This window comes from Triticum urartu, chromosome 7A (genome assembly GCF_056163025.1).
Source record: "Triticum urartu cultivar PI428250 chromosome 7A, HENAU_Tu73, whole genome shotgun sequence".
Lineage (NCBI taxonomy): Eukaryota > Viridiplantae > Streptophyta > Magnoliopsida > Poales > Poaceae > Triticum > Triticum urartu.
This window is the reverse complement of record NC_141879.1, coordinates 70,860,410-70,886,153: the sequence shown is the minus strand read 5'-3', so window position 1 is coordinate 70,886,153 and position 25,744 is coordinate 70,860,410. Positions and strand designations below refer to the sequence as shown.

At 41.7% G+C, this 25,744-nt stretch overlaps 2 long non-coding RNA genes across 3 annotated transcripts; both read right to left on the bottom strand.

Moving 5' to 3' along the window:
- Positions 1 to 1,564: 1,564 nt before the first annotated feature.
- On the bottom strand, positions 1,565 to 2,245 carry LOC147957893 (uncharacterized). The gene is made up of 2 exons (XR_015609649.1): positions 2,049 to 2,245; positions 1,565 to 1,923 (listed from the first exon to the last, which is right to left on the bottom strand). It is a non-coding gene; the product is annotated as an uncharacterized LOC147957893 (long non-coding RNA).
- Positions 2,246 to 10,173: 7,928 nt separating this feature from the next.
- On the bottom strand, positions 10,174 to 14,725 carry LOC147957892 (uncharacterized). 2 transcript variants are annotated; one of them, XR_015612146.1, is made up of 3 exons: positions 14,451 to 14,725; positions 10,768 to 14,358; positions 10,174 to 10,642 (listed from the first exon to the last, which is right to left on the bottom strand). It is a non-coding gene; the product is annotated as an uncharacterized LOC147957892 (long non-coding RNA). The 2 variants fall into 2 exon arrangements; XR_015612145.1 differs by having other exon boundaries at positions 10,768 to 14,725.
- Positions 14,726 to 25,744: the final 11,019 nt, after the last annotated feature.

Below are 25,744 nucleotides of genomic sequence, written 5' to 3'. Positions count from 1 at the left end.
ATGTTGCTTGCATAGAGCAACTGTGGTTGGCATAGCGTCGCCGTGGCGGTGTTATTCATTGTAATATCGGAGACCTTGTACTCGTATTCCTGTTGTAATAAAGAGCTGGTTTGTTCTATGCTAAGCAGTGTCGTATTCCAGAAGACTTCACCTCGATCTCAAACACCACAAGACCTTCCACAGTGGCGAGATTATGACCATCATATCAACTTATGGCCAGGTGTGCGTGCAATGTCGGTGAAGCCTTATCGCTACACTCTGCTGCAGAAAGATGAAATCAAAAAACAGGTATGAGCAATGCTAGAACAAGGGATCATTCAATGCAGTCACAACCTGTTTGCTTCGCCTGGGCTGTTTTTTTAACACAGTATAGAAGCAGACGCTTATACATACGCACATACATTCACTTCTATGAACGCACGCATACATATGCACCCTACCCTGATGTGCATCTTCGAGAGGCTGAGCTGGCAATCATCTTGAGATTGAAAAAGTCGCCAAAGGCGCCTTCATAGTCGATGGAACATCTCTTCCCACTGAACGTACATCATCGGAAGGCCTAAAACAAATCCAAAAAATGTGAGCACCTGTGTCATGTCTAGGACTTGAACCCTGGTGGCAGTAGCGGAGCTACAACAAAATGACTGGGCGGGCCAGCTTGAAGAAAGCCTAATATTTTTTTCCTGCATGGCCCATTTCTGCCTAGAGGCCCGCTGGTTTGTAGCAAAATTGGGCAGGCCATGGCCCAGTTTTGCTTGCACTAAGCTCCGCTAGTGTCTGGTGGGCTGGGGATACCACTGTCCTCCTAACCATCCAATCACAAGTTGGTTCATAGTTCACCTGTGTTGTCGGTGCGCAAGAAAGATAACACCTTGCGATTTTGCGTCGATTACAAGCAACTGAATCCAGTGACAGTTAAAGACAAATTTCCCATACCGATTGTTGACGAACTAATGGACGAATTGGATGGCCCAACATTCTGTACCAAGTTAGCTAGATTTGCGATCCGGGTACCATGAGATATGAATTGTTGCAGGAGATGAACCAAAGACAGAATTCCGCACTCACCACGGACACTTCGAATTTAAGGTGATACCATTCGGTCTCACGGCTGCACCAGTAACCTTTCAACCAGCCATGAATGTGGTATTTTCACCCTTGATGCATAGTTGTGTGCTAGTATCATTATAAAATATTCCCCCGCAAAAAAATGATCATTATAAAATATGTTTTTATACCATATATAATTGATATAATGTAGACATTATCATGAATTTTCATGGATCTACGAAACATGAAAATGTTTGACTCAAGACAAACCTAAAACTTCAAATAATTTGAAACAGTGCGGGTATTATGTGTTTATGATGCAAATATGTGCGATCATAACACACGGAAAGACGGAGTAGGAGTAGTACTCATTAGTCGACCCTACGCTCGGCACAAACTTGAAGATTATAAATCACCACATGGTATTGATACTGAAATTGAAAAATGTGCTGTTGGAACAACTGCCGGAGATAAAAATAGGATTTCTGTTGAACAACTCTTGTCTTAACGCATATACAAAAACAGGAGTATTACTTGATAGTGACAGTGAAGGAGGTTAATATCCTATCTCAACCAAAACATCGTCGTCAACATATATATCATTATTATTCAAGGAAAAAGAAGCATGCAGCAGCGTCTGCCTGTTCTCCGTTCAGTTCCGACGACCACGAGGCGGGATAGTGCAGTACGTGCACTGGCATCCGTCGGAAACACACTCGCCCACCGAGCTACGGCCGATGCCGCCCTGGCAGTCCTCCATGCACTTCTTAGGATAGCATATGCCGGGGATGGTCGGGAGCACCTTGCAGTCCATGGGGGTCACAGTCGCAGTGGCGCCACCGCCATTTGCCGTCACTGCCTTCGTCGCCACATCTACAGATCAATCGAACAGCGCACACAAAGAAATCAGCACGAGGCGTATATATATTTTACTCCAGTTTCTTACTTGAAAGTTGAAACTAATAAAGCATGAGTGTATATGCATGCATGGGGCATACCTGAGCAGAGCAGCACAAGGGCGAGGGCTAGTAGCATCGTGTAGAATGGCCTCATCCTGAGTTCGCGAGGTTGTTTGGAGAGTGCTGAGAGAGCTAGCCAAGGTTACCGACTGCTGGGATGTGTATTATTCAGCTAATGGTTGCGGGACGAGCTAACTGCCCTGGCATGGTTGTTTATAATGCAAAGGACGGGCATGCAATTTTTGGAAGCATTTTACTTCTTGGCTTTAGATGGAATGTAATACTTCTCAAAAGGAAATTTGGAATGTAATTAAGGGTGGCAATTATATTTTTTTATCGAGTGGATATACGTACTTGTTGTTGGAGTACTAAATTAGCTTTTCACATAAGGAGTAACAAATTACTGTCTCCGTCCTAAAATTCTTGTCTTAAATTTGTCTAAATACGGATGTATCAAGTCATGTTTTAGTATTAGATACATCCGTATCTAGACGAATCTAAGACAAAAAATTTGTGACAGAGGAAGTATTATTTGTTTGAACAAAATTGCAAGTAATCAAGGAAAGGCCTCTATGTGGCCACCAGGATATGCATAATACTATATATATGCTCACCTATATATAGATAATAATAATGGATGCACTTATTGTGTTCCTCAAAATTATATGAATTCATTGTGTGCCAAATTAAAAATGAAATGTGTATATTGTGCACACTACATTTAGGTTTTTTGACGGGGAAACTCAAACCATCAGAACATTCAAACGTTGGCAAACACCCAACTGTTCAGGATGCAACGACGTTCATTCACCTTCCAAGATACTGTGGCCCCTTCTAGTTATAATTCTCTTTTTAGGATATCTATCTATCTATCTATATATATATATATATATATATATATATATATATATACATACACAAACACTATTCTGATCACGGGATCAGAATAATATTCTGATCACAACCTGACCTGCCTCGCTATTAGTACGTTGAACTTCCTTGTGAACTAGGTTGAACTTCCGCCAACATTGCCCAAACGGGGCTTGCGATATACCGTTGGAAAGCTATGAACATCAGTATCAAGATCCAAGTTAATTTTTTGGCAAAATATAAGCAGTTTAAGAGCAGTTTTGAAAACCGTTTTTTCTTCACGCAAAAAACATGAATCGTATTTTCGATCGCATTTCTAAACCGTTTATCGGAATGAGGCATATAATATGGCGTTGGAAAGCTGCTGCAAAACCGCTCCTTCCACATATTGAAAGTTTTCTCTAATTCCCTATGGTTAAAGAGTAATTTGAAAAAACGTATAATTTCGTAAACCGAACAGCTGAGTTAGTTTTTTCGATGTCATTTCTAAACGGCTAATCCAATGGAGGCATATGATATGGCGTTGGAAAGCTTATGAAAATGCGCTACTTTTTCATCTTGGAAGTTTTTTTTAATTTTGAATGGTTTAATAGTAATTTCGAAAATGGTCCAAGTCCTACCGAGTTCGTATTTTCGAGCTAATTTTTTAACCGTGCGTCCGAATGCAACAAATGATATGGCGTTGGAAAGCTTCAACAAATGCGAAACTTTTTGGTATGTATTGTTTCTCCCAATTCTTTATGGTTTAAATTCAGTTTCGAAAATGGCGAAAAATGTATTTTCGCCGTAATTTCTACAAACTTTATCGGAATTGGGAAAATAATATACCATTGAAAAGCTACGGAAAATGCGAAACTTTTTCATGTTGATGGTTTTCTCTGATTCCTAGCCGTTTTCATGTAATTTTGAAAACAGCGGGATCATTCGTTCTGCCTCTATCGCGAAACAGATTCTTCGAAAATGCACCGCGTGAAGAACCTGAACTTCTCGGAGCGTGTTCCTGAACTTCACTCTGCTTTTCACGTGATTTTTTTGCTAGTAGATCCCCATCCACTGCTCGTAGTTCTCCATCCACTCATGGGAATTGAGCGGGTGATATACCGATGGAAAGCTGCTGTAAACACGCAACTTTCCCGTATTAATCGTTTTTTCATACTCGCGATGATTTTAAAAGTTTTTCATTTGAAATTCATTTTCTGTAGTAGTTGAACTTCCTGCTATTTTCACGTTGAACTTCTATGACGTATTTTCGATTGTAATTTTCTCATCCGTTCCTCAATGTTACATAAATGATATTTCTTTTGTACAAACCTCTCTCACAATATTTTTTTAACTTTCTCCGATAGAGGACTTGAATTTACAAAAATAATATTCCTGCCGTTTTGAGGTAAATTAGAAAATGGCAAGATCATGATTTCTGCGTTCGTCTCGAACGGAAATGCACTGCGTGAAGTAGTAAAACTTCTGGGGCATGTCTGTTTGAACTTCACTTTGTTTTTGACGTGCTATTTTTTGCACTGCGTGAAGTAGTTGAACTTTTGGGGCATGTCTGTTTGAACTTCACTCTGTTTCACTTTATTGTATTTTTCTTCTATGAAACACACACCACGTAGTACGTGAACTTCCGGTTGTTATCACGTTGAACTTCTCTCTGCTTTGAGAGAGTTATTTTAAAACACAAAAAACAACATATTTTTATGTATTTTGGACATCTAAATACACGGTAAACCTTTCTCACAAGAATTTTTGAACTTTTCCTCGCTGAGCACTTGAACTTTTAGCAACCATTTTTTTCATTTATGAGTTGTTTTTAAAAGTGCAAAAATTGGCGTTGTGTTTTTTATTTTTTTGAACGGGTAAATGCTAGGTTTTTAATAAACTACGAATTTCTCTGTTGTTTCAATTTGAACTTTAACTTTTTATATTTTTGAGTAAAGAATTGTATTGGATTTTTATATGGAAAAACTCGAACTTGGAAATACAAGGTTAACCTCTCTCGCAAGAATTTTTGAACTTCCCCGGACAGAGCACTTGAACTTCTTTCAACAAACCTTTTAAGCTTTTATTTTTCTATACTTTTTATTCTCATTTGAAATGCATTCCTTGCAGTACTTGAACTTCTCACTGTTTTCACTATGAACTTCTGTCACATTTTTGTGTATACATTGAATTACACGCAATTGAAGGTCGGACATCAATTTTTGACATTTTAACACATGTAATTGGAGGTCGGATGTCCCGCGATATAAATTCTGAACCATGCACGAAGGAGCACGTGCACTTCTAGCAACAAATCTGAGTTTTTTATATACTTCAAACTTCTATGTTATTTTAATTTAAACTTCTTAGACTTATTCTTAGAAATAAATATGTTTTTAAATAAATATGTTTCTTAGAAATAAATATGTTTTTTAAATTGCACTTCACAATTTTATCTTGCTTAGAGACGGTAATAATTTGAGTTTCCCGTATACGTCAACTTCTCATTTATTTTAATTTGAACTTCATCATTTTATTATGCGAAACTTTTAATCCTAGTTTTTTTAATAAACATCGAACCACGTCGTTATTTTATATTGAACTTCTGTTTTTTTTAAACGAGAAAATAATTTGAAACTTTAGTTTTTCCTTTTTTTTAATTTCAATTTGTTCATTTTATTATTTTGTAACGAGAAAACATCCAAGTTTTTTAACCTTCGAACTTCTCTTTCTTTTACATTGAACTTCTTAGAAAAATATGGTTTTAAATAAGCCAATAATTTTCCAGGTTTTTATATTTGAACTTCATGGTTTTTTGACCTTCTCGGTTATTTCAAATTAATCTTCTAGCATTTTCAAATTTGAAATTCCATGTTTTTTTTACCTTCTCGGATATTTCAAGTTTTCTAGTTTTTTTTCTGAAAATCTATTTTTATAAACTTTTTTTTGAACTGCTCTTTTATTTGAGTTGGCCTTCTCTCTTATTTTTAGAAATGAGGAAAATCTAACTTTTAAATAAATTGGTTACTTTTTAGAAACGAGAAAAATCAAAAAATTTAATGAGCATCGAACTACTCTGTTATTTTTAATTTGACCTTGGTTTTATTGTTTAGAAATATGGAAAATCTATTTCTTTCTATAGACATCGAACTAAGTTATTTAAATTTGAAATTCTTAGTTTTGTATTTTATAGACGAAAAAATGGATTACTATTGAATTTACCTTTTCACATTGTAAATATTGTTTCCATATGTTTCAACCAAAAATATCTAAGATTCTGCATTTAAACTCGTCATATGAGCAAACGTCGAAAATAACATAATCATCTTTTTCCATGATTTTTGTGAACTTTACTATTGTTTTATTTTTTAGTGAACTTTACTGTTGTTTTATTTTCTATCTTTTTAGTACAAATTGAACTGCACAAGTTCGCATGGTGAACTTCTGTATTTTTAATAAACACAACAAATTTCTACAAACAATTCTTTATACGAATACCCAACATTTGATAAATGTCATTTTTTGGGGCTCACACAGCAACTCACGCCCACACAACAGAAACTAAACTGCTCCAATGCGTGCGCCACGAGATTCTGTCATCCTCGCTGACGGGGGACAGGGAGCGACGACGGGAGCCCGCACGGGGGACTTCTGTTGATGTGATCGTGGGAGGCACAGACTACATCGACCGAAGAAGGGATTTTGCAGGGCGCCCTTCGGCACTGGCGCTGGGGGCAACTGGGATGGTGGCAGCACAGGTAGGGGATGGGACGGGGGTGATGCAGCAGTAGGGACAGATGGCTCGCCGGTCGACAAGATCGTCGAAGTTGTGCTCAGGGGATGAAGGAGGAACAAGAGGGAGCAAGGCGTCATCGGCGCGGCGTGGTCGAGGACGGAGGAGCTCGCCCGAGAAGCACCACCTCTCACGCGTGAGAAACGGCGGATCCAGTTCGCTTGGCTCGGCAGCTGTCGCAGGCCAACCCGCCGGTGATGCAGAGCAGTCCACTGCGACGGTTGGGCGTAGTCCGCGGTGACCATAACGCCCGCAGAGGTCATCCCTGGACAAGTCCCGTCGGGATCCCGCCGGATCCATGCGCAACGGCGCTCACGGAGGACGGCAGTTGCCGTGGCGGCGCGCGGGATGGTGGCGGCGTGATGTTGGTGGTGAAGGGGTCGCGCTGGGCGGTGGAGACGCCTACGCGCAGGGTGCTGGCGGGGTCCGGGGCTGCGCCGGTGAATTGGGATTGGGGGTTTCCTGGGGCGGCAGCGCCTTGAATTGCTGGGGCGGCAGCGGCGGCGGGTGGGGTCAGGGGCAGGGGGGGTTGTTCGGCGGTGGCGGTGTGCGAGGTTGGGGCGTAGGCGGCGATGCGAGGGGTCGGGGGCGGCAATGCAAGGGGTCGGGGGCGGCGGCGGATTAGTCGGTGTCCAGGGGAGGGCGAGAGGTGCGGGAGATGGGGGATGATTTGTCAGGATTTTTTTTACGTGATCTTAGGAACAGCAAATCGCCCCTATATAGCGCTCCATGATTCAAATAGTTATTCTCATCCTAGGATTAAAATAGTGTCACTCTATATATATATATATATTATTTTATTATATTATTATATATTAATTACAGACTTTCTAAAATTCCCACATTAATTAGAAAATTAGAGCCGTTAATCTTTGGTGGGACCAAAATTATTACGATGTAGATTAACCCATCTAATTTTCCATCTCTAATGTATATGTAAAAGAAAGGTCTCACGTATCTCTCCCCCCATGAGTCAACCATCTCAATCTTTTTTTTACTCAAAAACTTCACGTATCTTTCTTCCAATCTTTCACGTATTTCTCTGGAAAATGACTCACGTGTCCCTCTTCCACATATCTCTAAAATAAATACTATCTTCATGTATAGCTCTCAAACTCTCACGTCTCTCTAGAAAGAAAAGGCCCAACTTCCCTAATCTCTCACGTATCTCCCCAGCTCCATCATATTATTAATTAGGCTGACCCTCTTTTAGTTAAAGAAATAGACTTTTTAAAAATTCCCACGTTAATTAGAAAATTAGAGCCGTTAATCTCTGGTGGGATCAAAATTATTACGGTGTAGATTAACGCATCTAATTTTCCATCTCTAATGTATCTATAGAAAAATGGTATCGCGTATCTCCCCCCCCCCCCCCCATGAGTCTACCATCTCAATCTTTTCTTTTTTGACTTAAAAGCTTCACGTGTCTTTCTTCCAACTTTCACGTATTTCTCTGGAAAAAGACTCTCACGTGTCCCTCTTCCACATATCTCTAAAATAAATACTATCTTCATGTATCGCTCTCAAACTCTCACGTCTCTCTAGAAAGAAAAGGCCCAACATCCCTAATCTCTCACGTATCTCCCTAGCTCCATCATATTATTAACTAGATGATTCCCCGCGCGTTGCAGCGGAAATCTTCGCTTACATGCCATGTTAATGTTGTTTTAGCCGTATCATGTTCAGTTTGTGTATGCCATGTATCATGTTCATGATTGCTTTAACCTGCTAATGTCATGTTGTTGTTTGTCTTGATTGCTTTTGGTTAATTCTGAGCTTGCAAGTACATTCAATGTACTAACGTGGCGTGTTATGCCAGTTTGCAGGTTGTGCCTGGATTGTTTGCTTGTTTGGTGTGGTTCCTTGTTCGCGAGTTAGGATAAACGCTCCAGCCCCAGTCCCTGCGGATTGGAGTCCATCATCGTCGTCCGTTGTTCCGCTGCCAGTAGAGGTTCCGCTGCCTCGAGTTGTTATGTTGCTTGCATAGAGCAACTGTGGTTGGCATAGCGTCGCCGTGGTGGTGTTATTCATTGTAATATCGGAGACTTTGTATTCGTATTCGTGTTGTAATAAAGAGTTGGTTTGTTCTATGCTAAGCAGTGTCGTATTCTAGAAGACTTCACGTCGATCTCTGGGCTGAAATACAGGGCGTTCTGGTTTCTCTGAGCTGGGGTGCCACAGTTGCTGGTTGAAATTCAGCATGTTCTCGACAAAAAATAGATTGCTCTCAAACACCACAAGACCTTCCACAGTGGCGAGATTATGACGATCATATCAACTTATGGCCAGGTGTGCGTGCAATGTCGGTGAAGCCTTATCGCTACACTCTGCTGCAGAAAGATGAAATCAAAAAACAGGTATGAGCAATGCTAGAATAAGGGATCATTCAATGCAGTCACAACCCGTTTGCTTCGCTTGGGCTGTTTTTTTAACACAGTATAGAAGCAGACGCTTATACATACGCACATACATTCACTTCTATGAACGCACGCATACATATGCACCCTACCCTGATGTGCATCTTCGAGAAACTGAGCTGGCAATCATCTTGAGATTGACAAAGTCGCCAAAGGCGCCTTCATAGTCGATGGAACATCTCTTCCCACTGAACGTACATCATCGGAAGGCCTAAAACAAATCCAAAAAATGTGAGCACCTGTGTCGTGTCTAGGACTTGAACCCTGGTGGCAGTAGCGGAGCTACAACAAAATGACTGGGCGGGCCAGCTTGAAGAAAGCCTAATATTTTTTTCCTGCATGGCCCATTTCTGCCTAGAGGCCCGCTGGTTTGTAGCAAAATTGGGCAGGCCATGGCCCAGTTTTGCTTGCACTAAGCTCCGCTAGTGTCTGGTGGGCTGGGGATACCACTGTCCTCCTAACCATCCAATCACAAGTTGGTTCATAGTTCACCTGTGTTGTCGGTGCGCAAGAAAGATAACACCTTGCGATTTTGCGTCGATTACAAGCAACTGAATCCAGTGACAGTTAAAGACAAATTTCCCATACCGATTGTTGACGAACTAATGGACGAATTGGATGGCCCAACATTCTGTACCAAGTTAGCTAGATTTGCGATCCGGGTACCATGAGATATGAATTGTTGCAGGAGATGAACCAAAGACAGCATTCCGCACTCACCACGGACACTTCGAATTTAAGGTGATACCATTCGGTCTCACGGCTGCACCAGTAACCTTTCAACCAGCCATGAATGTGGTATTTTCACCCTTGATGCATAGTTGTGTGCTAGTATCATTATAAAATATTCCCCCGCAAAAAAATGATCATTATAAAATATGTTTTTATACCATATATAATTGATATAATGTAGACATTATCATGAATTTTCATGGATCTACGAAACATGAAAATGTTTGACTCGAGACAAACCTAAAACTTCAAATAATTTGAAACAGTGCGGGTATTATGTGTTTATGATGCAAATATGTGCGATCATAACACACGGAAAGATGGAGTAGGAGTAGTACTCATTAGTCGACCCTACGCTCGGCACAAACTTGAAGATTATAAATCACCATATGGTATTGTTATTAAAATTGAAAAATGTGCTGTTGGAACAACTGCCCGAGATAAAAATAGGATTTCTGTTGAACAACTCTTGTCTTAACGCATATACAAAAATAGGAGTATTACTTGATAGTGACAGTGAAGGAGGTTAATATCCTATCTCGACCAAAACATCGTCGTCAACATATATATCATTATTATTCAGGAAAAAGAAGCATGCAGCAGCGTCTGCCTGTTCTCCGTTCAGTTCCGACGACCACGAGGCGGGATAGTGCAGTACGTGCACTGGCATCCGTCGGAAACGCACTCGCCCACCGAGCTACGGCCGATGCCGCCCTGGCAGTCCTCCATGCACTTCTTGGGATTGCATATGCCGGGAATGGTCGGGAGCACCTTGCAGTCCATGGGGGTCACAGTCGCAGTGGCGCCACCGCCATTTGCCGTCACTGCCTTCGTCGCCACATCTACAGATCAATCGAACAGCGCACACAAAGAAATCAGCACGAGGCGTATATATATTTTACTCCAGTTTCTTACTTGAAAGTTGAAACTAATAAAGCATGAGTGTATATGCATGCATGGGGCATACCTGAGCAGAGCAGCACAAGGGCGAGGGCTAGTAGCATCGTGTAGAACGGCCTCATCCTGAGTTCGCGAGGTTGTTTGGGGAGTGCTGAGAGAGCTAGCCAAGGTTACCGACTGCTGGGATGTGTATTATTCAGCTAATGGTTGCGGGACGAGCTAACTGCCCTGGCATGGTTGTTTATAATGCAAAGGACGGGCATGCAATTTTTGGAAGCATTTTACTTCTTGGCTTTAGATGGAATGTAATACTTCTCAAAAGGAAATTTGGAATGTAATTAAGGGTGGCAATTATGTTTTTTTATCGAGTGGATATACGTACTTGTTGTTGGAGTACTAAATTAGTTTTTCACATAAGGAGTAACAAATTATTGTCTCCGTCCCAAAATTCTTGTCTTAAATTTGTCTAAATACGGATGTATCAAGTCATGTTTTAGTATTAGATACATCCGTATCTAGACGAATCTAAGACAAAAAATTTGTGACGGAGGAAGTATTATTTGTTTGAACAAAATTGCAAGTAATCAAGGAAAGGCCTTTATGTGGCTACCAGGATATGCATAATACTATATATATGCACACCTATATATAGATAATAATAATGGATGCACTTATTGTGTTCTTCAAAATTATAGGAATTCATTGTGTGCCAAATTAAAAATGAAATGTGTATATTGTGCACACTACATTTAGGTTTTTTGACGGCGAAACTCATACCATCAGAACATTCAAACGTTGGCAAACACCCAACTGTTCAGGATGCAACGACGTTCATTCACCTTCCATGATACTGTGGCCCCTTCTAGTTATAATTCTTTTTTTAGGATATCTATCTATCTATTTATCTTATACATACATACATACATACATACATACATATATATATATAATTTATTATTATTTTATTTTATATACTAATTACAGACTTCCTAAAAATTCCCATGTTAATTAGAAAATTAGAGCCGTTAATCTCTGATGGGACCAAAATTATTACGGTGTAGATTAACCCATCTAATTTTTCATCTCTAATGTATATGTAAAAGAAAGGTCTCACGTATCTCTCCCCCCATGAGTCAACCATCTCAATTTATTTTATTTATTTTGACTCAAAAACTCCATGTATCTTTCTTCCAATCTTTCACGTATTTCTCTGAAAAAGACTCACGTGTCCCTCTTCCACATATCTCTAAAATAAATACTATCTTCATGTATCGCTCTCAAACTCTCACGTCTCTCTAGAAAGAAAAGGCCCAACTTCCCTAATCTCTCACGTATCTCCCCAGCTCCATCATATTATTAATTAGGCTGACCCTCTGTTAGTCAAAGAAACAGACTTTCTAAAAATTCTCATGTTAATTAGAAAATTAGAGCCGTTAATCTCTGGTGGGACCAAAATTATTATGGTGTAGATTAACCCATCTAATTTTCCACCTGTAGTGTATCTGTAAAAAAATGGTCTCACGTATCTCCCCCACGTGTCTTTCTTCCAATCTTTCACGTATTTCTCTGGAAAAAGACTCTCACGTGTCCCTCTTCCACATATCTCTAAAATAAATACTATCTTCATGTATCGCTCTCAAACTCTCACGTCTCTCTATAAAGAAAAGGCCCAACTTCCCTAATCTCTCACGTATCTCCCCAGCTCCATTATATTATTAACTAGATGATTCCCCGCGCGTTGCAGTGGAAATCTTCGCTTACGTGTTGTTGCAAATATTGTATTTGGTTTAGATAGAAACTTTGAATTAGTTAGCAATTAACATCTAAAATAAGGATGTAGGGAGAGTTAATTCTAAGTATCCAACTAAAAGATGAACTCAACTAAACCCGCTAGATAGATGTTATATACTTCATCAAATCGACATACCAATGATGACAAACAAAATTTGACCAATGGCGGAAAAATGACGTGACCAAATTTGTCTTCTTTCTAAGTGAAAAAGCTTAGCTCATTCATCATAAGTTTTGTAGAGACATGCTTTTATACTCAAGAGGAAACATCATAGAAAGGATGAACAATGAGAGTCGTGGTAATCTGTTCAACCTGGTTGGGAATGTAAACATGTACATCAAAAAGTCAATGGAATCTGTATTTGATCTATTTCCACTGTTGGTTATTTTTTTAGACAAACTCCACCAATGCTTCTCATTTTAGGTTTCAGTTGACGTTGAAAATCCTTGTTATGTGATTCTCATGCGAGACCTTGAACACTGAACCATGCTACCGAAGGCACAAGCAGTGCTTCAGTTTATTGTGTAGCATCATAGAGAATAGATGCTTCCTAGACCAAACAAAAAGAGTAGAGGTCATAGATGTATCAAAAGTGATTGCAAAAGGTCAATACCAATCAGATCGTGATAACGAAACTACAACAGAATACATGCCTAAAAAACTGACCACTTGCTGGCTACTGGGCCAAATAAAGCTACTAGGAACATACCTTAGGATATTCAAGTGTCAGTACCTGTGGTGTTAGGAGGTATACAAAAAAGCAGATGTGTTATTATTAATTGAAAGAGACGTTTCTAGTGTCACTATAGTAACAAAAAATTCTACTTGTTCCCAGGATCTGACGAAGGAAGTTTATAGGTTCCGCAAATCAAAAGCATGCCGACAAAAATATACATCATTCCACATAGACTTTGTACTAAAGGATATCTACAATTCAAGCTACAGCAAGAGGATAAGTAAACAGTTTTACCTTGTTCTCCTCTTTCTTTTCTTAGATTTTACTAATTTGTTGTAAATAATTTATTTTTTTATGAGAAAGGAGAGCAAGTCGCCTCTTGACCTTCATGGCCACATCCTCGTAATGCATGGAAAACCAACAATTATATCAACCAAAATTTGGAAAATGTACGCAAGAGAGAATGATGTTAATATGACTGAAAATTTAAGGGCCGTTGCTTTTGTAATCTGAATGAAAAAAATAGGATTGCTAGTTCCGCCACTTGGTTGCAACTTGCAAGAAGCAATGCGTGGTGTTTGCAGCGCTGCACATAGAAGGAAGAATGTAAGAAACGTAGGAGAATATAACATGAGAAAAACAAAATACAACACGAAGTGAGTCTTTGATGATATGTCAGCGGTGACCGTTCACTGCTGGAACCTATTCAGTTAACAACAACAGCAGCAGCCGTGATGCACACATCTGTCGGAACCAACCAATTCTGATGCATAAGAACCAAACAACCAGGCATCCAAGAAACTCACTGCATAATATAGCCAAGGAGGAATCTCATATCGAAGCAATAGCCAAGAAAAATAGCTTACCAGCCATGTGACCTGTCGTCCTCCAAGCCGCTTGACATTGAAGGATTGCGAGGTATAAAAGAAGAACTGAATATATTTTCTTGAAAAGAAATTAATTGAATATATGATTTGGAAGAAAGATGCGAGATGGGTCGGCAGTGGTGCTTGAGGACGGGACATCACCAGAGATCGGGGTGGTAGAGGTACAGCAGGCAGCAGCTCTTCTCTGCTCGCGCCAACTTCGTGCATGAAGTGCCTGTGGTGGAGGCCTCATTACCTCGCCTCCGGCAGGCACGGACGCGGCCCAATTAGGTCCTCCGTCGCCACGGCGAAGCATCTCCGGCCCTGTCAACCGCCGGGTTTTGGAGATTCAACAGAGCACATCTCTTGCGTGATGGAGTAACATAAGAGAAAGTTTAGAGGATACATACGCTCACCCAATGTAAATTAAAAAAATTAAGAGATGAGAGTTTGTCTCGTGATTCAGTTTAAGAAGATGGATGATCTATAAGCTCATATGAAGGCGTTGAGCAACATATGGATTGGTCAGTGGTGGAGAATTGTTGCAGATCGGTGGGAGGGAGTCGAAGTGAAAAGATCAAGGCCCTGTTCTTATCTGTATGTAGTTGTTAAAAGCCATAATAAAAGGCCACGGTGGGGGAGAGGAACAGGTGCAGGATGAGGGGACAGGAAACGCTGCGGCTATCTCTGTAGGCTGGGTACGACTGGAAACTGAACCCATGACATGGCATGCATGCATGTTTTGAGTTGATGACATGGCAAGATTGCTGAGGTGGATGGGCTGCATGTTGAGAGAAATAGGATAGTGGAGATGAACTTTTTATTTTAGGTATTATAGATTATAGATTAGGCTGACCCTCTTTTAGTCAAAGAAAATTTATAACCAATAGATCTTTTCAGTAAGATACCCACACCCACGTATGCCATCAAAGATACGTCCCTTCTTTAGCCCTAACCTAATCTCTTTTACTTGCACGCCAAACTCGCAGGATATAGGCTCCCCGCCGTCGCCGGCAAAAACATCACCCCAGCAATCGCATTTGTTGCCGATGAGGACACGAGCACTTGAAGGACGTGGTGTAGCGGCAGGCAAGCGTTCCACTGCCCCAACGACAGCGAGCACCAGTGCCAAGCCGCGGTTGACCCCTCACGGCAGATCGGGAAGGCCATGCGGACATGGGACGATGCGGGGAGTGAGTTCGCGGCTGAAGCAGACAGTCGCTGAGTTCGAGGTAAAGCTTACATCGCCACCATGCAGAACCTCACCCGTTCTCTCTCCCTGTAGCAAGCTGGTCCGAGACGTCCATGCATGGCACGGATAGGCAGATGTGCCCAAGCATCCGGCATTGCTTTGCTAATATGTGGTATGTTTGTTTGTTTTCATCCTTAATTGCTTCGAATCAGATAATCAATTAGGGATACGAGAGATATGTACTTGGCTTCAGATTTTCTCAGTGGAAAAGAGACAACCCTAGACACTGCTCTGTGTTTTGGCTGAAGCGCCAGGCAGGAGACCACGCCCCCGCAGTCTGAGGTACTGCTGGTCGTGACTGTTGTTCACGCGGTGTCCATGTTCTGGATTACGATGATAGTAAGTATGCTTTGACGCTCCTCTGTATTTTCTCTTTTAAGTTCTCTCCTCGGCTAGAAAACGCTTTAACCGAAGTCAGCAGATCAAGGTTTGCTGCATGTTGGACGTTGGAATGTAGCCGGCCACATGGTTGCGTCATCACCTGATGGAACTCGAAGTGTCGAGCAGACTCACCGGAAGGCGAGATTATGTACTGTCCGGATGCTCCTCTGCATGCCAGGTTACATCCTTTGTATTTAGATGAACCCATATATCCTACATGTTCAGAATTTTAGAAGCAACCTGTAATTTTGTCATGTTGGTTCGTTTTCAACTAAGGTTACTTACAAGATTAATAAGAAAAAAATATTTCTTTTTGTTTGCAGCCTTTGCGTAATGGGAATTTCAACATAAATCTATTGCTTTCTACAGGATAGACACGTGGCATGTTCATAAGATAGAAGTTTCCACTACTGGGTGCATGTATTCCTGTCACATCTCAGGCATATGCCGTACACAACTCCATGTATGTATAATGTTTTTCTGTTTATCCTTGCACATAGTTTTTCAGTGTAATCATCAGAAGATCTATTAACATGTACATGAAGTCATGCACCAAACGAAAAACTACCCGAAATAGTGGACTTTATGTTTTGTATGTACAAATTATACTATTTGAGATAAATGTCAGATTGGACTATATATATATAAAATGAGACCACTAGATCATGTATATGAAAGAGTGATGATGCATATTAGTTTATTTTCTTGAAGTTAACCCAACACAACAATGATTACAAAGACGCCTAACTGGTGACTTATTGATGTCTGCCTCATGTCAAGTTGAACTGGCTAAAGGATATAATGAACTAGGAACAAATGCATGAATGAATGACCCACGGTTGGTAAGATGACACTTTTGTAGGCATCTTGCCATTTATATATCTACAACGTACAAATTAGTCTCTTTTACCACTTATGTTAAGAGTATCTATCATAGCAGAAACAAATCTCAAACAATATTTCAGGGTAGGGAATCATTTTTTTTCTTTTTTCGAAAAGGGGTTTTACCCCAGCCTCTGCATCAGAAAGATGCATACGGTTCATATAAATAAAAATAAATCCAGTAGCAGAGTCATCGAGTAACGTGGTGCGAAGAAAAATACAAAAGGCTCGAAAGAGCTCAAACCCAAAGGCAACCGGCTGGCAAACACAATAGGAGCACTATATGCCTATCCTATTACATGACCGCCATCCAAACCGGTTGAAAATAACCCGTGCTACCATCTCCCATCGGGTAGACGCAGTAACCAAACGCTCCCTGGCCTCCGTCGGAGTGAGTAGCGACCACATACGGATGAAAGCCGTGGACCTGAAGATAACCTGCAAAAAAGGAATATTTGTTGATCTGTTACAAATGTCAAACAATATTTCAGGGTAGGGAATCATGATTGCTCTCATAAGTTTGGTTAGAATTATTTCTCAGTGCAGGTGGATCACGATTCCACTCAAGGTTTAGGTTAGTATAGTTGCTGCCTAATATTAGTAAGAATGCCCCAATTCCGTCAAGTATTCTTTTTTCATATGTTTATGTGCTTATGGACATGAAAAGTTCTATACTGCAAAAGCAATGATCAAGTGAATTAATATATGAGATAACCGGTATGTGAATAAGAACCTGAGAAGACATGTCCAAGGTAAATTTGATAATATCCCATTAATTAGGTAGAAATTTATCCTGCACTAACCACATGACCGATTTTATTATTAGTTACAAACTTAAGCTAGAGATACGTGATCTTACTGCAATGACGACTTGCACCATTTTGAGGCAGAAGCAAAAACAAAATGGAGGGAGCACGCTTGGTAGGCTTCACAGTTTTGTGGTTGTCTTGCCATTTAATAAAATAAAGAATAAAACCAAAAGCCCAGGCATATATATCTACGGCGTACAAAAAAGTTTCTTTTACCAGTTATGTCAACAATATGTATCGTACGAGACACAAATGTCAATCAATATTTCATGGTAGTGAATCTTGATTGCTCTCATGAGTTTGGTTAGAAATATTTCTTAGTGCCGATGGACCACGATTACTTTCATGGATTCAGTGGGTATAGTTTCTGTCTAATATTTGTAAGAATGTTCCACTTGCATCTATTATCCAAAATATTTTAAGTAAGAGCAAATATTTATTTATTTTGTCCTTGATATATTTCTCCCGTATTCTTTTTTCATATGTTTAGGTGCTAATTTAACCTGCGGTGGATATGAAAAGTTCTATTCTGCAGAAGCAACGATTAAGCGAATTGATATATGAGGTAAGTGGTACTACATATAATGCGGCAAACATAATAGAAAAACAGTACAAAAGAAGGGAATCACTTCTGCCGTCCAAAATGTGAAAAAGAACCTGAGAAGACATGTCCGAGGTAAATTTGCTGATATCTCATTGTTTAGGTAGAAAATTATGTTGCACTATAACCACATGTCCCATTTTATGACTTAGGTACAAACTCAAGCTAGAGATACGTGATCTTAGTGAAATGATGACTTGCACCATGTTTGAGACACACAAACAAAATGATTAATCAATCTGCATAATTCTCGATACATAGGGATGATTGTGATATACTTAACGAGTAAGTTGTGTGCACATAAACCACACATGAAGGTAACAAATTAGCTAGGCGTTATACACAGAACAAGGCTGCACTTCTTGACGAGCATTAGCAAAGCCCGTGAGAAGAAAGACAATAATTGAGGGCATTTATTTGATTAGCTACTTTATATAATTATCAAATAATATATAGTATAATTTACCTCCTAGCTAACATAGAAGATGCAGATACTTATCAAATTAGCATCCCATGTTCCTGCATATCAATCAGTTTTTTCAAATATATATGTCGTCAACTTTTCTAAACTACGTTTCCACAAACTCAAAGTAACTCAATATATAACACATTACAATCACTACAACATTGTCCCTTTGAGTAGGAAAAGTGTGTTTGATAAAACAAGAAATAAACAACATCAATTAACTAGCCCGTGCGAATGCACGGGTTGACGACTAGTAGTTATAATTCTTCTCGAAGGACCATGAGGGATCCACTCATATATCCTCCAGATGTCTATACTGTTACCATGACACGCCACATATGACCTTTTTTTCTTGACGGTTTTGATCCCTTAACATATGCTCTGCCATGTATAGAAGCTACCTTTTTCGCATCCGCGTTCAAAGGGTCTCCAGAAGGGTAGTATCTTTCTTGTAGCACCATAGCACAAAGAGAATCTAAGTTCTCGATTAATTGCCACGCTCGTTTAGCAAGCAGGGCAAGGTTGAGGTAATGTATATCTCTAAACCCCATACCTGTACTCATTTTTGGAATGCACATTTTCACCATGCTATACAGTGCATCTTCTTCCAGGGTGGTTGCCATCACCCCATCAATATTGTGACATCACGTCAATAATCCCTTCACACCCTTGTTTGGGATTTTAGAAAGGGACACCGCATACGTTGATATAGTTCGAGCAATCGCCTTTAGGAGGACTTCTTATCCACCCGTGGACAACAGCTTATCTTTCCACCTACTTACTCTCTTTAGGACACTCTCAATTAAGAAGTGGAAGCAATCACTTCTATCAACACCCAAAATCGCTGACAAATCTAGGTATTTATCAGTCAATGCCTCGGTCATGATATTCTGGATAGTCCGTCTCCCCTCGCGTTCCTCAACTCATGCATTAGGGCTAAAGAATATGCTTGACTTTGTTTAACTTACTAGCTGGCCCAAGGCTTCACAGTAATGTTGGAGGATCTACTTCAGGAAATTTGCATTGCCAACATCATAATGCATTAGTCAGCGAATCACCAGCTTGCAGGTACATCATGGCATACCTGGATACCCTTTAATTCACTGCTCTAGAAGTGCATCCTACGACCACCCCAGGACCGGCGCTGGCAGAAGCGGAAGATCTCATTTCCTCCTCGCCAAACACTCCCCCCTCCGATATCCGTCTTTTGCAGGGACTGGCTTGCCGTGATGGTGTCCTTTCCCACCAATGAGCTATGTGATACGTCTCAAACGTATTGATATCTTTTTTATGATTCATACTATGTTTCGATCAATTATAAACACTTTGGGATAATCATCGAGCCAAGTCTCGGACTTGGAGTTCCCACTGTACTGGAAGTACTTGTTAACCCCAGATGCCATCCAGAACAGGTGTGAAACCATGGTTGAATGAATACACCGATTGAAGCACAAGTGTCCCAAAGAACTGGAACCACTCGGGTAATCTCTGTTATAGTCACCTCTTTCCACCCGACCTCGTACCACTCCGGTTTGAGTCAAGTGATCCTAAGTGTCATAGAAGCGATCATCTCGTCCACGTGGTGAGTTCCCGCACCCTCAGGGGTACTAATCATCCCGCTAGTGTGGAGAAAGTCCCTGCCTCAGATCATTACCATAGTTTGGCGTGTCGCTGGGGCAAAGGCTCTCCGTGCCAAGGTGAGTACTGGTTGCGCCAAGGAGGGCTTAGTTAGTTGAAGTATGGATCCTCATGTCACAATAGAGTAAGGTCCCCACAATGCGGCGGTGCATCACGCTGGCGATGTGGAGTTACATCTCGATGAGCTGGTGAAACAATTAACTTCCAAGAAACATGTGGACTCTGGACCAAAGCCATCGTATCAGCCTGAGCCGACTTAGAACGGATATGATTGTGAGACTACGTGATAGCCTGGTTCTGCTCCAAAAAGCTGACTTGAGCAGAACAATCAAGTGGAGGATATAATTAGGTCCTGATCCTGAGGGCTGGATTGAATATGCAATTTGGGTGGCTGCCACGAAATTCTGCACCGAAGTGCGAAGTACAGGAATCTCCTACATATGCAGTTGGGAAAAGCTGCCTCTAAGGTCGATTGGTGCCAATGATGTCCTGTGCCCACGCCATCAGATTCCACTCCATTTTCTCAAGAGCGTCCTCTCAGCCAAAGTGGCCAATCAAGCTGCCTCAAGTTGAATACCTTCTGGCATGGATGTATCAATTGGCGTCTAAAGCGTCTGCTCAGCCTCCCGTGCCATTGTGGCCAGCTGCTCTTGAGTGGGAGCTCTGGTGCCACCACAGGCACCATCATCACCACGGGAATCATTGCCACACGGGCAACATCGCCACTGCCGGCCATTGGCATTCTAGTTGTTCTCTGCACCATCGGGTGTCGCGACAGTCTGCCATAAAAACCTCCACTATAGAAGCATGGCAACCATAACTCTCCTCATCGCCAGTGATACATGCGAAAAGACCATGAAGAGACTCAGTGGGTTGGAGCAGTGCTACGTACTGAACCATCGTGCGACGTGACAAATGATGATGAGGACAGGGTTTGCCAGAACACTTCTGGCGACGACGAACAACATCCGACCCAGCAACCTGATATGGATCAAACTCATGGAGATACATCAAGTCGGTGCCATCAGTGCAGGAGTGTGAGCTACGGTGAGCAGGTAGCGCGTCGCAGTTCAGCAGGGCCCCTGGGAAGCCACGATGAATCATCAATGACAAAACTGACCGAACCGAAGAGAATGAAGTTTCTTGGAATCATCTTGCCATCGAAAATAGGTGAAGAAACCACACGTGCTATTGATCAGAAGATGCACAGCCCCACAGTGGTGGGGCAACTGTCATGTGGATAAATCAGACAGTAAGAGAGGTAGGAGAACAAGGCTTGATCTATCAAGACGTAGATGGGTGACACAATAAGGATACACGTTCAGACCCCTCTATGACAGAGGTAAAAGCCCTAGTCCTGTCTCATGGGGAGGTGTTTCTTGCATATGGATTTGGGATTACAAGGGTTGCTAACTGGGCGGTGAGGGTATGCTTATAACCCTTGGGTTACCACGTAGCTACATCCAGGGGCGGAGCTAGGCTAATGCAAGGGTATGCAATGCATACCCAATGTTTTTTGCAAGAAAGTTTCAGTATGTAAGCGCCTGTATGCCTTTTTAGATCTTGTAGCTATCTAGTTGTACGTAGAAACGATGGAAAGAACGATTCAGCACCGCATGGGCCTATATTGGGCTGGTACTATGCGTCTATGCTAGTGGGCTTCCTTGACGCTTAATGCTGGCCGATTTGATCGAAGTCCAGGACATCGAGCCAGCGCCTCGACCGCTGAAAAGAAAAGGCAACGCCTCGAGCCTGTGATTCCGCTGACACAACCGCCGCATCATGAAATTTTGGTGTCGCCACGCCGCATGCCCGCGTCAGCCATCCGAACAAATCGCCACATCAATTTGCGGCCGTCGCAGATCGCCGCCTCTCGCCGATCGATCTGCTTAGTCTGCCCATGTCCTCCTTCCCAGTCGCATCTGCCATCTACCAGACAAGTCCTCAACGGAGGCGTGCGCAATTTGGTTTATTATTTTTTATATCTTCGAATTGTTAGTAGAGAATAGATGATTATATTTATTTCCTATTTTTTTATTAATCTCTTGTAGCATCCAGTCAATTTTGAGCCTGATTTGCATTAGCTCACTATACAACTTGTGCAGAAGTGCAAGAAAAACAGGTTGAATTTTCATATTTTATCCATCTAAAATCCAGAATTATCAACATTCAAATTTGTAAGACTATCCGCAATGCCACCAACTCACTACCTAACATGTATTTTTTTGTATATATATTAAAACTGAAGAACAAGTGTGGTGATTCGAAGCGTTGATGGGACAGAGCTTCAAAGGCGTTGAAGATAAGTTCGACATCAACACCAACACCGGTATGTATCGATGTTTGAAAGCCAAAGAGTAATTTATAGTTCTATTGTTATTATTATGAACTTTTTTAAGTCATACATTGTTGTGTAGAAAATTATTTTTTGACTCTGCATACCCATGTCGAAAATCCTGGCTCCGCGTGCTTAATTATGTAATAATGTGTGCACACTACTAATGGTAACTGACAGTCTTAATTGTCTATTGTAGCCATTAATAATGCCCGACTTCAATGCTTAGTGGATGTCTCCATGGGCGCTCCTGGCCGCTGGTCTCCTGAGTACACCAAGTGAAGTTCACCCAAGTGTGAACCGAGTGACGAAATTATCCAACGGATTGAAGGAAATATGCCCGAGGCAATAATAAAGTTATTATTTATATTTCCTTATATCATGATAAATGTTTATTATTCATGCTAGAATTGTATTAACCAGAAACTTAGTACATGTGTGAATATATAGACAAACTAAGTGTCACTAGTATGCCTCTACTTGACTAGCTCGTTGAATCAAAGATGGTTAAGTTTCCTAGCCATAAACATGAGTTGTCATTTGATTAACAGGATCACATCATTAGAGAATGATGTGATTGACTTGACCCATTCCGTTAGCTTAGCATTCGATCGTTTAGTATATTGCTATTGCTTTCTTCATGACTTATACATGTTCCTATGACTATGAGATTATGCAACTCCCGAATACCGGAAGAACACTTTGTGTGCTACCAAACATCACAACGTAACTGGGTAATTATAAATGTGCTCTAAAGGTGTCTCCGATGGTACTTGTTGAGTTGGCATAGATCAAGATTAGGATTTGTCACTCTGATTGTCGGAGAGGTATCTCTGGGCCCTCTCGGTAATGCACATCACTAAAAGCCTTGCAAGCAATGCAACTAATGAGTTAGTCACGGCATGATGTATTACGGAACGAGTAAAGAGACTTGCCGGTAACGAGATTGAACTAGGTATTGAGATATCGACGATCGAATCTTGGGCAAGTAACATACTGATGACAAAGGGAACAACGTATATTGTTATGCGGTTTGACCGATAAAGATCTTCGTAGAATATGTAGGAACCAATATGAGCATCCAGGTTCTGCTATTGGTTATTGACCGGAGACATGTCTCGGTCATGTCTGCATAGTTCTCGAACTCGTAGGGTCCGCACGCTTAAAGTTCTGTGACGATCGGTATTATGAGTTTTTATGTTTTCATGTACCGAAGGTAGTTGGGAGTCCCGGATATGATCACGGACATGACAAGGAGTCTCGAAATGGTCGAGACGTAAAGATCGATATATTGAATGACTATGTTCAGACACCGGAAGTGTTTCGGGAGGTTTCAGACATTTACCGGAGTACCGGGGGATTACCGGAACCCCCCGGGGAGTATATTGGGCCTAATGGGCCTTAGTGGGAGAAGAGGAGGGGCGGCCAAGGGCAGCAGCGTGCCCCCTCCCCCTCTAGTACGAATTGGACAAGGAGGGGGCGGCGCCCCCCTTTCCTTCTCTTCCTCTCTCCCTTCCTTCTCCCCTTCCACTCCAACTAGGAAAAGAGGGAGTCCTACTCCCGGTGGGAGTAGGACTCCCCCCTTGGCGCGCCCTCCTCCTTGGCCGGCCGCCTCCCCCCTAGCTCCTTTATATACGGGGGCAAGGGGGCACCCCATAGACACAACAATTGATCTGTTGATCTCTTAGCCGTGTGCGGTGCCCCCCTCCACCATTATCCACGTCGGTTATATCGTAGCGGTGCTTAGGTGAAGCGTTGCATCGGTAGCTTCATCAACATCATCACCATGCCGTCGTGCTGACAAAACTCTTCCTCGAGCTCTACTGGATCGTGAGTTCGTGGGACATCACCGAGCTGAACGTGTGCTGAACGCGGAGGTGCCGTACGTTCGGTGCTGAGGATCGGTCGATTGTGAAGACGTACGACTACATCAACCGCGTTGTTATAACGCTTCCGCTTAACGGTCTATGAGGGTACGTGGACGACACTCTCCCCTCTTGTTGCTATGCATCACCATGATCTTGCGTATGCGTAGGAATTTTTTTGAAATTACTACGTTCCCCAACAGTGGTATCAGAGCTAGGTTTATGCGTAGATGTTATATGCCCGAGTAGAACACAAGTGAGTGATACGTCCATTTTGCATCATGCTTTTATATCAATATTTATTGCATTATGGGTTGTTATTACACATTATGTCACAATACTTATGCCTATTCTATCTTATTTTACAAGGTTTACATAAAGAGGGAGAATGCCGGCAACTGGGATTCTGTGCTGGAAAAGGAGAAAATATTAGAGACCTATTCTGCATAGCTCCAAAAATCCTGAAACTTCACGGAAGATGTTTTCCAAATATATGAAAAATACTGAGAGCAAGAACTTCACCAGGGGGGGGGGGCACACCCTGCCCACGAGGGTGGGGCGCGCCCTACCCCCTGGGCGCGCCCCCTACCTCGTGGGCCCCCTGGTGGCCCTCCGGTGGCCATCTTCTGCTATATGGAGTCTTTCGATGGGAAAAAATCATAAGCCATCTTCTCGGATGAAACTCCGCCGCCATGAGGCGGAACCTTGGCGGAACCAATCTAGGGCTCTGGCGGAACTGTTCTGCCTGGGAAACTTCCCTCCCGGAGGGGGAAATCATCGCCATCGTCATCACTAACGCTCCTCTCATCAGGAGAGGGCAATCTCCATCAACATCTTCAGCAGCACCATCTCATCTCAAAACCCTAGTTCATCTCTTGTATCCAATTCTTGTCTCTAAGTCCGGGATTGGTGCTAGTAGGTTGCTAGTAGTGTTAATTACTCCTTGTAGTTGATGCTAGTTGGTTTAATTGGTGGAAGATCATATGTTCATATCCTATATGCATATTAATACCCCTCTGATTATGAGCATGTTTATGCTTTGTGAGTAGTTACTTTTGTTCCTGAGGACATGGGAGAAGTCTTGCTATTAGTAGTCATGTGAATTTGGTATTCGTTCGATATTTTGATGAGATGTATGTTGTCTCTCCTCTAGTGGTGTTATGTGAACGTCGACTACATGACACTTCACCATTATTTGGGCCTAGAGGAAGGCATTGGGAAGTAATAAGTAGATGATGGGTTGCTAGAGTGACAGAAACTTAAACCCTAGTTTATGCGTTGCTTCGTAAGGGGCTGATTTGGATCCATATGTTTCATGTTATGGTTAGGTTTACCTTAATACTTTTGTTGTAGTTGCGGATGCTTGCAATAGAGGTTAATCATAAGTGGGATGCTTGTCCAAGTAAGGGCAACACCCAAGCACCGGTCCACCCACATACCAAATTATCAAAGTACCGAGCGCGAATCATATGAACGTGATG